The sequence below is a fragment of the Pantherophis guttatus genome, chromosome 3, assembly GCF_059756535.1.
Source record: "Pantherophis guttatus breed Tessera chromosome 3, ASM5975653v1, whole genome shotgun sequence".
Classification (NCBI taxonomy): Eukaryota; Metazoa; Chordata; class Lepidosauria; order Squamata; family Colubridae; genus Pantherophis; species Pantherophis guttatus.
In genome coordinates, this window is record NC_142065.1 from 77,063,643 (window position 1) to 77,081,098 (window position 17,456).

Below are 17,456 nucleotides of genomic sequence, written 5' to 3' on the forward strand. Positions count from 1 at the left end.
TCCTGTTCAGTGAGATCATAAATTCAGTCACGAGCCTGCGCTGTAGCCCTTTTGCTGGCCATGCTCATTTTAAATGATGAGGCTCTACCAGCGAATCACGGTGGGAAAGCGTTTCTGCTTATTATGTATAGAGGAGTGATTTTTGTTCTTTGTTTTCTTTGGGAGTTTCTTCTCTGCCTTTGGAAGCATGCCATGAGTATGACTAATAAAATCTTTACTATTTGGCAAATGGAATGTAAGTGACAGGAGTGATTGGTTGAGGAATGAAAAACCCTGCTGCAGATTCTACATCAAAGCCGTGGAACCTTTGAAATGTTACCTGTAGATGGAACATTTTGATTTTAACTTGTCAGCAGCATAGAATTCAAATTTCTCTTTCACCCAGCAAGATATTTTGTTAACAGGACTTTTTTTTTTAACATTATGTCAAGAATGTGATATTTCCAATCAGGTTAGTATTATGGCACTATATTAATGTATTGTAACATTTTCAGATGAATAAGATGCTTAAAATGATGACTAACATTTATACTCAGAAAAAAACTGGCTATTGTTTTACTTTAACATGGACCTTATATGACTGTTTTGTATTTTTACTTTTAGGCAATGTATATAGGTTCTTTGTGATTTCTTGTTCTTGCAATATTTTCACTGTGACATTCAGAAAGTATACTATTTTCCTTGCACTTGAATACAGCATTGCTTCTGTTTCTGAAAGTGAAATTCAATACCCAGGTTAGCTCAAAGACAGAAATATTTCCCATTTTCACTGAATTAATTTTGCCTGCTATTTCACAGTTATGAAATTCATAAATGAATTCCTTTTTAAAAAAAAACACAAGTTAATTGTTTTTATTTTTAGTATAGAAATATGTAGTCTTCTTTTTAAATTAATTTTACTTCATTTTGCAAATTAATATAATTTGCATGCTAATATGAAACATCGTGTTTTATAAAATTAGTTAATTTATTTTTCAGGCAGGTATGTTATCTTTATATAAAATTTGTCTTTGAAATATAAAGAATGATCCTGTTGTGATTTTAGAATGAAGAGTTGTGCAAATGACTATATATTTAGAGATGAATCAGAACTTAATTTCTAAGAAACAAATGAGCAAAATAATTAGTTGTTTCAGAATTTCATTCCTTGTGTACTGATTTGTAGTACTGATTTGTAGTATATGATTTTTATTGAATGGCCTTTTCTCAAAAATAACTAACATACATTTCATTATTTTTCTATAAGTACCTCTAAAGGAATAATACAGCTGCAATAATTTGCGTTGTTCTTAAAAAAGAGGGGAAAAAATGACAGTGAATATTTTATGCAAATATTTTATGCAGAATAAGCTTATGCTTGACCATTCAAAAGTCACTCCCAAGGAGTGCAGTGGGATTTAAATCCTTAAGTTTGTATGGGGAAAACTGCCTAAAATGCAATTCAGTTTCTAATTTAAAACAAATGTCTTTTGTTAATATTCATTCATGCAACAATTCTGCTGAATTTGATTGTTTTCCATGTAACTAAGATAAAATTGGTTTTGTTCTATTTTGTTAAAAAATCCCAAATGAACAGGGTTTTTTTTGGGAGGGGGGATTATCTATGAAACACTAATCATTTCCATACTAGTGACTTATAATATAGTATTTTTATAACTTTATCAGGTCATCACTAAAGTGATTAAAATAACTGTCCTTACTACACTTCTTTTGGCTTAACGATGATTGGATAATGTTATAAATTGCTAGTGAAAAAATAATCTGAATGAATAATCTGATTATCTAAATTTTCACAGTAAAAATGACAAAAGTCATAAATGGTAATATTTAGAAATAATTTGCAAATAACTTTGCTTTCTTTTGTCCCTCCCCCACTGCTTTCCCAAACTTTGTCATTAACTTTAGATGAGTTAACAAAAAACATAGTTACACATTATATTCTTATGTCATTGTTAAGATTAAAAGCGCTTCCTCACTAAAGGAAACTGAAAACTGCAGAACTGAGTTTTAGAGAAAAAAAAGAAGAAGCTAAAATGGCAAGTAGTAAAATTGTTAGGGAAGAAGAAAGGAAAGTGTAAACTCCTGTCAAATACTATCTGACTTCAGGAAGTGCATTGGGGATGCACGAATTTGAAATTATAGTGGATGTGATATAAGGAATTGTCTAATGGAGGAGGCTTTGAATATATGGAATTTCCAGAAGTGGGCCACCATATTTATGTGACAGAACTTTTTTAAAATGAATTTTCAAAAAAATCTGTTCTTTATGTTCTTTTCTTATTTCTTTTATAATGCATGTCTTCTTTTCAGGAAGGATCCCAAGGAATAGCAGGTGCTTCTCTGTAATATTTCTTATTCCTTCATTCTTTTCTCTTTTAGTGACATCAAAATGACATGAAATAACATGCACATGTATACCTTAATAATGGGCTGTGTTATTTTTTTTTTGTGGGGGGGGGAATGTCCTTTCTTCTTTTTATCCCTTTTTTTTACAGACAGGTGTACTCAGTAGAATCATAGTAACCACACATATATATGCTGATATGGTATAAATGTTATTGAATGAATGCTGCTGCTTCTCCTTCTTCTTTTGCTCTTTACATTAAAAAAAACCATATTGTTCCTGTAAACAATCAAATGCGATTACTCTGACAAACATCATTTCTTTCATGTTCACTAAATAAAATTCTATTAAATGTGGAACAATTTTAGCATTAGAGAAAGTTCAATTTTTTAAAAAGTTTTTAAAGTTATAAGTAACTGTCCCCTAAAACTAGGAAATAAAATCTCATATTGAATATCACTAACATATCCCCTGATTTCCTGACACTGTATCCTTTGCAGTATTTGTTTATTCACAGTAGCAGTAGTCTGTAGTTTTCTACGTGAACACATTCTCCAATATACTTAATGACTACTGTGCTCCCATCGCTAATAACTATGCTTCTCATGTCAATATATTTGATAAGAATTAGTAACATGGTTCGTATATCTACACGCCAATAACTACTCAAAAAATGATTTTGTTTATGGATCTTTACTAGAAAGTTTCTGCTGGAAGGAGAATGTGAAATTATTTTTTTCTAAAACCATAAGAGAATAATTGCAGTTTCTAGCTAATTTGAGACAAGCTGGTAATCTCCTTTCAGATATTGTGTTATTGTGTCTTTCATATCTGCAGGGAGGATTTGACAGAAGCATCTGAGCCAAACTTGCACTTTCTCCAGTTTGATGCTCTGCTGATGTAAGAAGTTTAGGGTTCTCACCCTTTCCAGACAGCCTGGCCAGTTTGTATAACTTCCAGACAATTTGGAAAAAAAAACAAAACATCTTGAAAGTTCCAGGTTGGATAGCTCTTGTCTTAGTTTCTCAGATCAGACTGGGGAATTGTAGCCCTAACCCTTAGGAATGGCTACAAATGATGACAAAATTTTGATGGCTATCAAAACTGATTGCTGGGTTCAAACTTGTCACTAAGTTAAATTTGGTTGGCTGCCTTTTGAACCATTTGGACCAGTCACTCACTCTCATTCACACATACTCTCAAAATGGAGATTGTGGGAAAGAAGAAGAGGGAAGGAACAATGTGTATACTTATCTAAGCTCCTGAATGAATGCAGAATCTGAAACTAAAATATAATAACACATAAACTATAATAATATATCATAACATCATAAATGCATAATGCATATCCATCTTATTTTTATTTATTCAATTTACATGGCCACCCATCTTAACTGCAATGACACTAGAAAGCTAATAATAAGAAAATAAATAAATAGAAAATAAATAGCAAAACTGTAATACTTAACATTTATAATGACAAACAAGGCAGAATCCAATCTACAATAAAATAACATTTCGTAGAGTCCAACTAATCTTTTGACTTATCCCCATGCCTTAGAACCCGCCCAAGTCTTTCAACCTTTCTGAAGAATTGGCAGGTTAGGACCAATCTAATCTTCAGAGGAAGGGTGTTCCAAAGGCGAGTGCTATAACAAAGAAGCTCCATTTCCTTGGTTCTGCTAAGAGACATCTTTTCATTGGGGGCACCTGCAACATGTTTTCCCCCACCAGACAGGAGCTCCAGGTTCTTGTCCAAAGTTCGTAAAAATTAATTCCTTAAATTGTCAGTCACTCTTTCAGTGAGATGGGTGGTTTCTAAATTTTACATATAAATTAATTAATTAGAAAGATAAACTGTGCTTCTCAAATAAATTAAAATAGCAGATATCTGGACTGTATGATTTTACTTCTGTTTCCATAGAATAGCATTTTTTTTCTTTAATTTTAATTGCTGCAAATTTAATTAGATTCTTAATTAGAAAAGAACTGTGTAAAACAAATAAGAAAGACTTAATGATTGTGGTTATTTAATGTATCTCTATTTGAAAAATAGATTGCATAATACTTATGCAAGGGCTAGATCTCAAATTATTGATAGTTTATTTCACAAAAGTAATTAAGGGAGACATGGTTCAATGCTGGATGTAATAACAAGATTCATATATATTTATGAATTTATATATACTCAAAAGTGAACATAACATTTACTGTTTTATTCGCCCAGCTGGAAAGACCTGTTCAAAATTAATTTTGAAATTGAGATAAAATAACATTTACCATTTACCAGAATTTGCAAAAGCTCAAATTCTGTTGCAATAATTACTTACAAATGTTATATTATGCACATTTATGAGTGCATATACTGGATTATAGAAATTACATTATGCATAAGACTTCTGGAAGCCACTAGAGTTGAGACAATCTCATTTCCGGGTAACGGTCAGCGGTGCAATGGTAAATGTTTAAGAAGAAGCTTTGCCTGGCTCCATTGCTGCCGCCATGCCATGTTAATAACAGCTGAATAACAGATTGGTAGACTAGGACTAGCGATTAGGCTCAATTCTCAAACAGCTCATGAAATTTCCGAAATTTTAACAATTGCCTCTTGCAAGTTTCAGCATCTCACTGGTTATCATATTCCAATGGCAGATGCTGAGACTGAAAAGGCCCTCTTTCTGGGTCCTTAAAAATGATATTCTGGAATGTTTCCATGTCATCCAAGATTTGGTAAAAAAACCAAAACTATCAAGATGATGGCTTCAAGGTAGCTTGTGTGAAGAATAGTGTAACACTACTCCGGCTTGTCTGTCTAAATGAAACAGTGAAGCAAAAGTTGGAAAAGAGAAAACTTTCTAATAGTGACAGATATCCCAGCTAATTCATATCTCACTAAACCACAGTTTAACATTCTGTCTCAGATTGCTATAACACTATATGGAAAGACTGAAATAAAAGGATGTAATTATTCTGCTGTATCTTTTTAGTATGCCAGCCTTTAATTTTAACTGAGTATATTTGAATAGGTACAGTTCTTCAATTCACTTCAAAGAGACATAGATTTTCAAGTGGAAAGAGATGCATAATGCTGCTCTTTCTACTGTGGGAAGCTTGGTGAAAAATAGTGAAATTGTGCTATTTGCTAGAAGAAGCTAGGTTCGTACCATTTGTTATTAATTTTGTTATATTCTTCTTTTTTTTTGGTTTTTTTTGAAAACTGCTTCAAACCCTGCAGACAAGGTAAGGTAACATTTTTAAAAACTGTGTAAGTCAATGTTCTGAGAAAAGGCAAGAAACAATGTGTGACTGATACAGATGACCTTTTAAAAGGAGAATTTGCACACTGCTTCCCAGAGGAAAAGAATGCATATGTATTTTGAAATAGTGGCATGGGAGTTTTCATAACAGGTATGCACAAATCTTTGCATGTACTCTAAAAGTTTAGTTGTCACTTATTCTGTGGCATGTTTCAGACGTTTGGAAGACTTGCAAGCCTGGGTACAACATTACTTTTAAAGAAAGGTGAAATTGTGAAACGCTTAGTTGGTGGGAAGCATAGTGGAAAGGTACTATCAACTTCCACTTCAGGTTTTTCCTTCCCCAAAACGTTCTGTTCTCCAAGGATTGTTCTTATGTCCCACTTCAGATATTCCTATAGTATATTTCAAAAGACTAGAGTAAACTAATGTCCTGAGCCTTAATTTATTACCTGGTGAAACTCTATTTGTGTTTTCTTTATTTAGTTTATTTATCGAATTTGTATTCCCCTCCATCTATCTAAATCACCCGTTATTCAATACAGATAGTCTTCGCTTAGCAACCATTTGTTCAGCGACTGTTCAAAGTTATGATGGTGGTGAACAAGGAAGCTTGTGAGTGGTCTTCAGATTAGAGCTGATCATAAATCTCCTTGTTCAGCCCATCGTAATTATGACTGGTCCTGTCAATGTAGGCATTTGTCAACCAGCGGACAATTCCAAAAGCTGCAGCATCCCTCAGACACTTAATCGCCATTTGCAACCTTCATAGCTGGCTTCCAACAAGCGAAGTAAATGCGGAAACAAGCAGTAAGTTGCTAGTAGAGGTTGCATTGATATCGCGCTTAACCACACATGACATGTTTGGCAACTAAGTATGCCGTATTACCTAGCAATAGACTTCCAATTACAGTAATTAACTAAAGACTATCTATCCATGCCAGAGTTCCATCTTTAATATCCTGGACCCAAAGTTTGGGGTAAAAGTCAGATTTAAATAGCTTTTAAAAAGGCCACTATAGTTAGAACTATTCAGGTCTACGTAGGCTATTCTTATAGGGCAGGCACCCTGGCAGACAAGGCATGCTCTTCAGGTCCCATAAAATGATATTTTCACCAAGGGTACCCAGAAAATAGGGACGCGGTGGCTCAGTGGCTAAGACGCTGAGCTTGTCGATTGAAAGGTTGGCAGTTCAGGGGTTCGAATCCCTAGTGCCGCATAACAGGGTGAGCTCCCGTTATTTGTCCCAGCTTCTGCCAACCTAGCAGTTCAAAAGCACATAAAAAAATGCAAGCAGAAAAATAGGGACCACCATTGGTGGGAAGGTAACAGCGTTCCATGCGCCTTTGGCCTTTAGTCATGCCGGCCACATGACCATGGAGACGTCTTCTGACAGCGCTGGCTCTTCAGCTTTGAAATGGAGATGAGCACCGCCCCCTAGAGTCGGGAATGACTAGCACATATGTGCGAGGGGAACCGTTACCTTACCCAGAAAATGCCCACTTTATCAGATCTGTTGGGGTGGGCAGAAATCATCCTGGAGAGATAGTCCTACAGGTAACCTGGTCTCATGCCCTGTAATGCTTTAAAGGTGACAGAAGCCAACTGGGAAACAGTTTTGCAGTTACATAGCCATACAAGGTGCATATTTTATGTTTATCATTATATGTTTGATACTGACAGGACTGAGGATGACTCAGTCTTTTGTCCTTCTGAGGTCGGTAAAATGAGGACCTAAATTGTTGGGGGCAATATGCTGACATTGTATACTGCCCAGAGAGAGTGCTGTAAAGTACTATGGGGCAGTATATAAATTTAAGTTTATATTTATACTTTAGGATTTTTTTTAAATTTAAGTTTATATTTATACTTTAGGATTTTTTTTAAATTTAAGTTTATATTTATACTTTAGGATTTTTTTTTTATCATACATTAATGAGTAATGTTGGTTACTGTTGGAATATTACAAAGTGATGGGTGTGGATTTTAAATGTATTGAGTAAACGGTTTTTAAAAAAACCCCATAAAAATGACTTTAGGTCAAGAAACATCGCATGAACTCCTGACCAATTCCGCTTTTTAAAAATAGACCAGAAAGGCCTTTTTTGAGACAAGGTATATTGACAGATGCAGGAGTTGTGCAAAGAGGCGTAATAAGAGCTGACATATGAAAATGTAAGATCTATTTTTGTATCTTATTACAGCTCAGATTTATTGAACAGAAGATCTTTAAAAGCTTTTTTTCCCTCCTAATGTCTCTTGCATCCTACAAAAACAGTACTCTCAGCCAAGTATAAGCCTGGATTATTTTATTTTTTTTACTACAGTTTTTGTATTGCAGTGTGAGTTTCTGCAACAAATTTTTTCTTCTGCAACTAATATCAGTCCTGCAAGATTGTAGAACTGTATCGCTTATACCATAGAAATATTTAAAAATAAACATTGGATGATTCAGATGTAAATAAGGTAAACGGAAGTTGCTATTTAAAATCCCTAGTTCAGGAATGTATCTAGGTATTGTAGAGTGTTGAGGATACTGACAGAGGAAGGAAGAGCACCTAAGGTGAACTTCATTTATTTATTTAATCAAATGTAGGTATCACCCATTGTATTCTCAGGTTCCTTCAGTTCCAGAATGATACAACATTACCGTATTTTCCGGCGTATAAGACGACTTTTTAACACATGAATATCTTCTCAAAAGTCGGGGGTCGTCTTATACGCCGGGTGTCGTTCTCCTGTAACCAGGCAGACCAGCCCGAAAGGCTCTGACGAGCCTTAAATGGCTCTGGCGATCCCAGCTTTGACGATCCCAGCTCTGACGATCCCAGCTGAGTTCCCTGCAACTCAGCTGGGATCGCCAGAAACCATGTAAAAGGAAAAAAAGTTTTCCCCCTCAAGCTTGCTTACCTCAGCTGCTAGTAGCAACGCTTGGGCTTGCCTGAATCTATTCCATCAGCAAGCAACTCCCTGCCTGCAATCAAGCAAGCAGGGAGTTGTGGACTTCAACTCCCAGAATTCCTCAGCCAGCAAAGCAAAGCTGGCTGAGGAATTCTGGGAGTTGAAGTCTACAAGTCTTAAAGTTGCCAAGGTTGGAGACCCCTGTTCTATTGGGTAAGTTTTTTTCCCCTTTGGGAGCTTTAAAAAAAATAGTCAATTGGGATTTTTTTAGTTGTTCTTTTTTAGACCTAGCCATTTAAAGTTTAGGAAGTTTTAAATTTAGCTTTCATATAAAAATAAAAATAAAATAAAATAATATTTGTGCAGCTTTCTGAGATTTAGTGTGTTTCTGTAGTGTTTCACTCTAACTACACAAACACACAAAATCTCACAAAGCTGTATGTGGAATTTTGTGTGTGTAAAGTGTGAAAGTTGTTTTTTTGGACTTTTTGTGGCTGTGTGAGGTTCCTGCTTGTTGCAGGGGCCATTTTGGGTCTAGCACAGCTGCTTTTACATTGTGGGTGAGCCAGTTGTGTTGTGTGTGTGTAGAGTGTGAAAGTTTTTTGGGGGGCTTTTTGTGGCTGTGTGAGGTTCCTGCTTGTTGCAGGGGCCATTTTAGGACTAGCACAGCTGCTTTTACATTGTAGGTGAGCCAGTTGATGTTTTTTAATTTTTATTTGGTGTGCATTGGAAGAGGGGTAGTCTTATATGGCGAGTATAGCCCAAACCCTATATTTTAACAGGAAAAGTTGGGGGTCGTCTTATACGCCCAGTCGTCTTATATGCCGGAAAATATGGTACTAATGATACAATGGAAGGGTTCCCCCTTGCTAAGTTTCCACTACTTCCTCCACAGTAACAAAGTGGATAACTGCCTTGAACAATGTTCTTGTTGGTGTGCTTCATTATCCTGCAAGGTGATATTAAAAAAAGGTTTTATGTCAAATTTTGATCAGTTTAGCCTTTTGCGTTATCAAATGTAATGGGCAAATTGTAGAGAGTTTTAATCATATTTTCTCTAAAATTTCCAATATCCAATTTTAATTAGAACAAGCTGTTTAGAGGTTATGACTCTAAATAGCCATCCATCTGAATTAGCATCATCATTGTCATAGTAATGTGAGAGTTTCAGTCTAAAATATATAAATGATACCTACTTTTACTAATCTAATTTGATACTAGAAAAAAAGCTCAATATCTCTTCCCCGTTAATACATTAACGATTGAAACATATTATTGAAATGTATTAAAATGCATTATCATATTAAAACTATAATAAATAAAAAGTATTAAAATGAATTATCTTTTGCTATCGTATCTCATATTTATTTGTTTGATTTCACATATTAGAATACATTTCACATAAATGAATAGATTGTGAGAGTCTTGCTGGAATGATCACTGTAATGTAATCAAAATTACATTGATTATGGGAAATAAAAATGTGTGGTCAATCAATATTTTAAAAATGATTCGATAGCAAGCTTTGGCTTTGATTGGCAGTATTATTGAAAGGTTTCTTGCAGAAGGGAAACCACAGTTTTTATTCATTTATTTCAGTACGTTATTACCCAGATGCTGAAGATCTGCTTAGTAAACATGAATAGAGTTTTCTTTGACATAGTTTGCTGAAATTTTTAAAAATGTCTTACTTGTTTGATACTTATGTGTGGAAAAGCAGTAGCAATAATACTTAGACATATATATCACTTTATAGTGCTTTACAGCACTCTTTTAACTGGTGTATAGAGTCAGCATATTGCCCGTAACAATCTGGGTCCTCATTTTACCGACCTCGAAAGGATGGAAGGTTGAGTCAATCTTTAGTTAGTCAGGATGAAATTCCTGCCTATGGGCAGAGGTAGCCTGCAATAATGCATTATAACAACTGCACCATGGAATAAATCACTTTGAGATCAACTGTCCAATGATATAATTTGATTTTTGCATTATTTTTCTTCTTTGAAAGACATTTTGTCACCTAGAATTAATATCAAATTTACAATAGTTCAGTAATGGTGTATATTTTTGAAGGCATATAAAGGAAAAATAGGATGTTTCTGTCCATATGCAGTATTTAAGTGCCAACTCCAAGTAGTAGGAATTGAATTACATTGGGTATGAATTCAGGTCTGGATTTTTAATATTTAAAATTTTTGTGGAGGTTGCTTTCTCACCACTATATAAGGCTGTTGTAGACTTCATTATGCAAAGCTGAATAATAGTTTGATTTAAGGCATTAATAACCTCTATATATACACATTCTTGCAATGGGGATCCAGGATTCTAATTAAATGAAATGCCAGAACAGGTCTTTTGTGTTCTGTTTGAAGAGTGTTGTGTGCACATTCTAACTATCTAAATTATACCCAATAGCATAAACTACATCAGTTGGTAACCCTAATTATTAAATAAGTTCAATAATTTTGAGTGTCCAGACAACATGGTGCAAAGTGGGTAGCTTGTGTTTATTATATCCTGTATTAAGGCTGGTTGAATGTAAGAGGTTAACTAATGTAACTATGGTCATTTATATTTCAATTATTATTAATAGTTAGTCAAGCCCAAATCCAGTTTAGAAGTAACTGCCGCCCTTCTAAATTATACTCTTAATTTTATTAGAATTTTCCTCTTTCATAAGCAGGAGATTTATCTGTAGCTCATCCCATAGAATTTTTTCTGCCTTTATTTTGTTATCTATGGTTGACCTTGTTGATGGTGGCTGTTCCCAAAAAGCAGGATAAAGTTGGAAATATTGAGCATTCCTTGATGGCATTCTAGCCTCACATGATGAATTTAAGGGGGCTGTTTGGTGTGTTTCATGGTAGACTGAATTCTTGAAATGAAAAGCACTAGAACTGCACCAGCCAAAATTGTGGAATAAAACCAACCAACCAACCAACCAAATCCAAATATGAATAAATCAGTGGTGGGTTCGCCCGGGATTGGGTGAACCGGTAGCGGCAGTGGCAGGAGGCTCCACCCACCCGCCCAGACACTTCTGCGCATTCGCAGAAGCATCGTGTACGTGCAAACCGGTAGCAAACTAAATTGAAACCCACTACTGGAATAGATTCAGCTGATCCTTGAATTGGTCTTTAAATGGCTTTGGTAACTTTTATATTTTGACCCTGGTTTTCAGTTCTTGCAAGACAGTACAACTCTTGTTTTTGTTTTTGTTTTTCTTTGTTTCTTACTGAAAGCAACCCTACACTATTATATATAATAATTAGTAGGCCTGGTTACTCGATATCCGATAGTACCTTTTCACCCTTTCAAACTTGCGGGCTTGGCATGCTCTGGGTTCCTTTGATTAATTCCATCTATTCAGACCTCAGAGTAGCACCTGCCAGTCCAAACTTGGGATGCCATCTTTTATTGGTTTCATTGTAAAAAAAAATTGTGAGCCATCCAGGATCAGGAAAGTGACAGCACTGAAGGGCTCATTTGGAAGGAGTAAGGCCCTCCAGCTTAAGTGTGTCCTCCTAGTCATTCCCAGCTGGTCTGTTGCCTGTCTGTCTGCAACAGTAATATATAAAATCATATTTGATTTGGGCTAGCATGGTACATTAAATAGATAAATGATACCAAGTGCTTGTGTGTTCTCTCTCTTTTGAACTTGAGGGTAATGGAATGATAATTTTGTCATTTCAGAACCTTCGAAAGGCCAACCAAGTATTGAAACAAGAGTTTTTTTAGCATCCTCATTTTTCAGTCCTATTTTACTATGGTATATGATAGTTTGTGGTATTCCAGTGTTCTGAATGAAAACAGCAGGGATTCGGTTATTTTGGCAACACAGAGCAAAGACATTTGGGCAGCATATGCTAATAAATAGTATTTTGGGGTTTGTTGTAGAACTTACTATTCCAGATCTGTGAGAACTTTCCAACTTTGACTAGGAGCTTTACTTTTTCGATCCCTGTTACGGAGTATATTGCTTTAATTCTTTTCATACAGACACACATACAAAAACCGAAACACATATCCTTCAGCACTATTTTTTTTTAAAAAAAAAAAATCCTCTCATAGCCTAGTACTGTACAAATTAATCTCCCTGATATTGGTGGAAAAGTACCAGAATTCCTTCACTATGTTGATTATCATAAACTGATATAACCAAATTCTGTCTTTGTTTCAACTACATTAACAAGAAGATTGAATCAGGAACAATATTGATATTGGCAGGTTGCTTCGAAACCAATCCAATTTATTAATAACTTTTTAAAGCATTAATAAGCATTTTAAAGAGAACATGTCACTCAAATATTAATGCAAAGTATATTTCTACAGCTGAAAAAGTCAATTGAAAACACATTGATGATTACAAGTCTGACTGGAAATGCTTAGCATTTGGCTGTATAATTTACTTTTTCAATGTTTGGAACCTTGCCAAATAATAGTTCTGGAACCTGAAAAAATAATAGTTCTGCCTAGCAGATATTTTCATTCTGGAGTTGCTGTATAGTAATACTTCAGTAATACTTTCCATTGTTGTCATAAGGTAAAATCACCACTAAAGTGATATAACTATGATTTATACTAAACTGGTGCTTTTTCCTCCCCCTCAGAGTTTCAGTTCAGTAAAAACTGCTTTTTATACTTACAGCTATATAAAATGCTTATTAATGGTAGCAGATGTTGCACTTTAATCCCCTAAAATGATTGTTTGATACCAGCAGGAAATTTATTAAGCTTGAGTTGTGTGAAATTGTGTGTGCATAAGCTGCTATTTAGATTGTAAAAATGCTGTTGAAGATTGTTGAAAAGTTCTGCCTGTAATTGGCAGAAAGGTATTAGCTGTTCCCAAAGACGTCTGTTTCGAATACTGCCCTTGTGCCCCTGCTGCTTTATCATTTATCTTCTTGTATTAATGTCACTGAATTATTAATTTATACATTGGGTTCGATGGGGTGAAGGCACCATTTAAACGTGTGGCAAATGTATCCTTATCGCAGGAGACATGAAAGGAGTCATTTTGTGTTATCTATAAAATGGAAAGGACATTTTAAAATTTCATTTACAGTAATCCACTTTGCTTCCAGTAAAACATCTAGATTAGTGTTACCATAATATAATGTTCTTATTAAAATTTTGTAATCTTCTTTACTCCTTTCACATATGGACACATTTTCTCTTCATTTGCACATTTAAAACACACACACACCAATGTTTCTTTACTATCTGATGGTTAGTAGGCAAATGGAGTGTGCTGTTAATTGCAGTTCAAAAATGTAATTCGTATTAGTGGCATGTTGAAGCAAGCCAGGCCAAAAAATATGAGTGTAATTATTAAGCCAAGCATTTCAAATAGGCAAAATGAATTTTGCATTCTGTAAAATATTTATCTCTGAAATACAAAAGTGGCCAAATAACTGCCTTATCAAATTCCAAAAGATTTTATGAATATGAAAAATCACAACATGAACAAAATAAACTTTTTTTAAAAAAAGAAAAGAAAATGAGAGCAACTAAAATCTACAACTGCTTAAATAAAGATATTTCAGCATAGCAGCCTTGAATTTATTTTAGCTGTGTTACTAAAATTTATGGTAAAAATCTTTGGGGTTAAGAGTTTCAAAGTTGGTCAGTATTATGGAATACTAAAATCCATGAAAAACTTATAAGCAAGAAATACATATTTGCAGCATTTATTTTATGTACAGTACCCATAACCTTACCCTAAAGCAGTGTACAGTAATACAAATTTGAATTTTAAAAATGCAATTTAAAATGTGCCCATCAACTCTAAATTGAATTTTAAAAAGTGTGAAAAGTTACATAGCCTTTGACATTTGTTTGAATGCCTTTAGAATAGTGCCATTTCTGCATGCAAAATACAACTTTAATCTTTCTTTTCACAATAACAGTCCTAAATCTGATAGCAGTAGCGACAGCACTTAGACTTATATACTGCTTCATAGTGCTTTACAGCTCTCTCTAAGCAGTTTACAGAGTCAGCATATTGCCCTCAACAATCTGGCTCCTCATTTTACCCACCTCGGAAGCATGGAAGGCTGAGTCAACTTTGAGCCGGGATCGAACTGTTGGCACTCGGCAGAATTAGCCTGCAATACTGCATTCTAACTACTGTGCCACCACAGCTCCTCTCAATCGCCTCGGTATCTTCACTCAGCTTATTTAAAGAAGAGCCATGCTTGACTCTTAATATATGAGATATGGAGGGAGCCAGGTGAGGCTCTTTGGAATCTACACAAAGTTTTGGAGATTGAGGGTTTAATGCAGCCTTGCGTATTTCATGCCCAAATAAAATTCATGTAGAAAACATTATCCCTTGCCATCTCCTTAAAGGCAAGAAGGTTCTGCATGAAACTCCAGCAGTTGTTTCCTTTGTAGACCTCTTACCAGTGTTGGTATTGTTGTTGCCCTCCACATCTTGTGGCAATACTATGTAGTGTGGTTGGAGTTAAAAACCATGTCTGCATCAAGCATGTTGCCACTTTTTAATGTTGGATGGGGGGGGAAGGTTTCTCTGTGCAGCTTTCTATCCCGCTATTTGTGAAATCTTCTAATGGTCTAGAAAGAGAATGAGAACAAACTGGAAAGCCAGAGAGAGTTGATTCCTCCCCTCCATTATTTAAAAAAACATAATTATTATAAAGCTTCCTAAATGTGCAACTCCCCTGCTGTGTAAAGTGGTATGTCTGGAAAATCACTTTATGTCAATGACTGGCAATAGGCGCTGCTTTTTCTGCTGATGATATGCATAGTGGGGTTAGGTGAAAAGCTAGCTGATAGCGTTATATACGTTCCTTTCATAAATTAGACTCGCCCTTATGGATTTTCTTGCTTTGTTTCGGTGGTAATTTAAAGATCTCAAGAAATTGTTCTTTTTTTTTTTTAACCCTAAGTAATATATGTCAGTCAACATTTTTTCCCCTCTTATTAGAGATTAAAATAGCACCATAGTCTACAACTGGGATACTAGAAAGAGATAGAAAGAGCTCTGTAGCTTTCACGTTTGTCTGCAGAGAGGCGTTCCACTACCTTGAGATAATTAAATGGTCTGTAAAGCATTTGGGGAATAAGGCTTCACGGAAAGCACTCTAATAGTTTATTTTATTTTTTGTTGTTGGTTTTTAATGGGACTAATCTTTGTTCCACTGGGACTTTGGGGCTATCGGAATGAGAGTAAGGAGTTGAGGAATTCTCTTTACAGATGTACTAATGGTGCTTTTAAAAGACAAAGAGAGGATATAGAAGAGAGGAGGGGGATTCAGAACTAGACAAGATAGCATTTAACGATCGTATGTTTACAGTCTAATTAAATATATTTAGCATCAGCAGTGTCACAAAAGCTGACTTTTCCTTAAATGTAAATTTTCCATAAAATGTCAAGCAGGCAATGATTTTAGGACTGTGCTTATGAACATATTCAGGCCATATGAAGAGTTTTTTTTCCCCTCCCTCTGTTGTTACAGATTTTTTTTTTTAAATCAGATTTGTTTTATCTTCAATTACCTCATTCTTGCCAAGAAATCTCTGCTGGTGGTATTGATGACCTAATATATGACAGACCTTAGGTCATTATTATTTCATTTAGTGGTTGTATGTATAGACCAAGAGGGAATCTGAATATTGATCCTCTGAATGGCTAGTAACAATGATTTATGAGCTAGGAATTCAGCACAGTGAGCCAAATAGAGTAGCAAGATTACATCTTACGAGTTACAATTGATTTTGTTTCATATTTTGCTGTGCAGTGATTAGACTATGCTATTACAAATATTCGTTTGGAACCTGTGTTATTTCTTGAAGAATCAGAATGTAGAATTAATTAGCAGTAAATGCAGATAACATGTCCATCAGCACAGCTTTGAGAGTTGCCATTGAGAGTGGTCAGCCTAAACTGTTTTTCCTTATTCTACTTAGGCTGTTATGATTTTAGGTTGTTTTCTGTCCAATTTTGCCCACTTTGATGTGAAACTGATTTCTTATTTTTAAACATAATGTGAAACCGATTTCCTAATACAGTGTAAAACAATACAGCTTGTCTGCATACTGAACAGAAAAAAACATGGCTGGTGTTTTTGAATTTATTATTGCAAACTAAGGGAATAATTGCATAAAATGTTAACCTATCAATTAGATTCTGCGTTTTTCTTCTCCCTGATTAGTCTTTTACAATTCTATTTTATGTATAGAAAATTTGTGCATGGAGGTTATGTGTTCTCAGTTTTAAAGTATAATACAGTAGGTGCCTGTAGAGTTTAATGAGAAAACATTTTAAGTGAATAGACTGGGCTCCTCCATTCATTCCATTGACTTCCATAGAGAAGACCTCTGTTGTTGACCTTAATGTATGAGCAGGTAAACATGAGTTAGACAATGCACAGGTTTCACAGTGTTTCCACGTTGGCTCTGAAGGTTTCCCAGTGGAGTCAGACAACTGCTACCCCAATCACTTTTTCTTCTCTTCCTTCAGGAATTAAAAATGATAACTTTTAAGGAATAACATTATAACAATACATCACAGTATTTTAGTCACTGACAAAAGGCATAGAAGGGCATCATCACTGGAACAGAACAGAAAAAAACACCCTACTTGAATAGTGTATATATATAGTCCTTTTGGAAGTTAAACAGTTTATACCCTGTTTCCTCAAATATAAGACCCAACCGGAAAATAAGTCCTAGCGTGATTTTTCAGGATGCTCGTAATATAAGCCCTACTCCCAAAATAAGCCCCTATTAAGACTGTTAGCCAGATGGATGCATTTAGTACCACATTTCCCCCCAAATAAGAGCTAACCAGAAAATAAGCCCTAATGCAACTTTTGGAGCAAAAATTAATATAAGACCCGGTCTTATTTTCGGGGAATATGATTATTAATTATAATTAATTTTTGGTATATAATCAACCTGGAAACTGAAGGATAAACTAGCTCACTCA

At 35.0% G+C, this 17,456-nt stretch overlaps 1 protein-coding gene across 20 annotated transcripts in view; it reads left to right on the forward strand.

Moving 5' to 3' along the window:
- Positions 1 to 17,456, forward strand: part of ADGRL2 (adhesion G protein-coupled receptor L2) — a 216,463-nt gene that overhangs the window by 19,330 nt on the left and 179,677 nt on the right. For 2 of the 20 annotated variants that reach the window (XM_087889866.1, XM_087889868.1), the window contains exon 1: positions 62 to 451. The exons of 17 other annotated variants lie outside the window; for them this stretch is intronic. The gene's annotated coding sequence lies outside the window, so the exon portion shown is untranslated. Of the gene's footprint in view, positions 1 to 56; positions 452 to 17,456 lie in introns of those variants that run through there. One more of the 20 variants, XM_087889870.1, reaches the window with a different exon arrangement.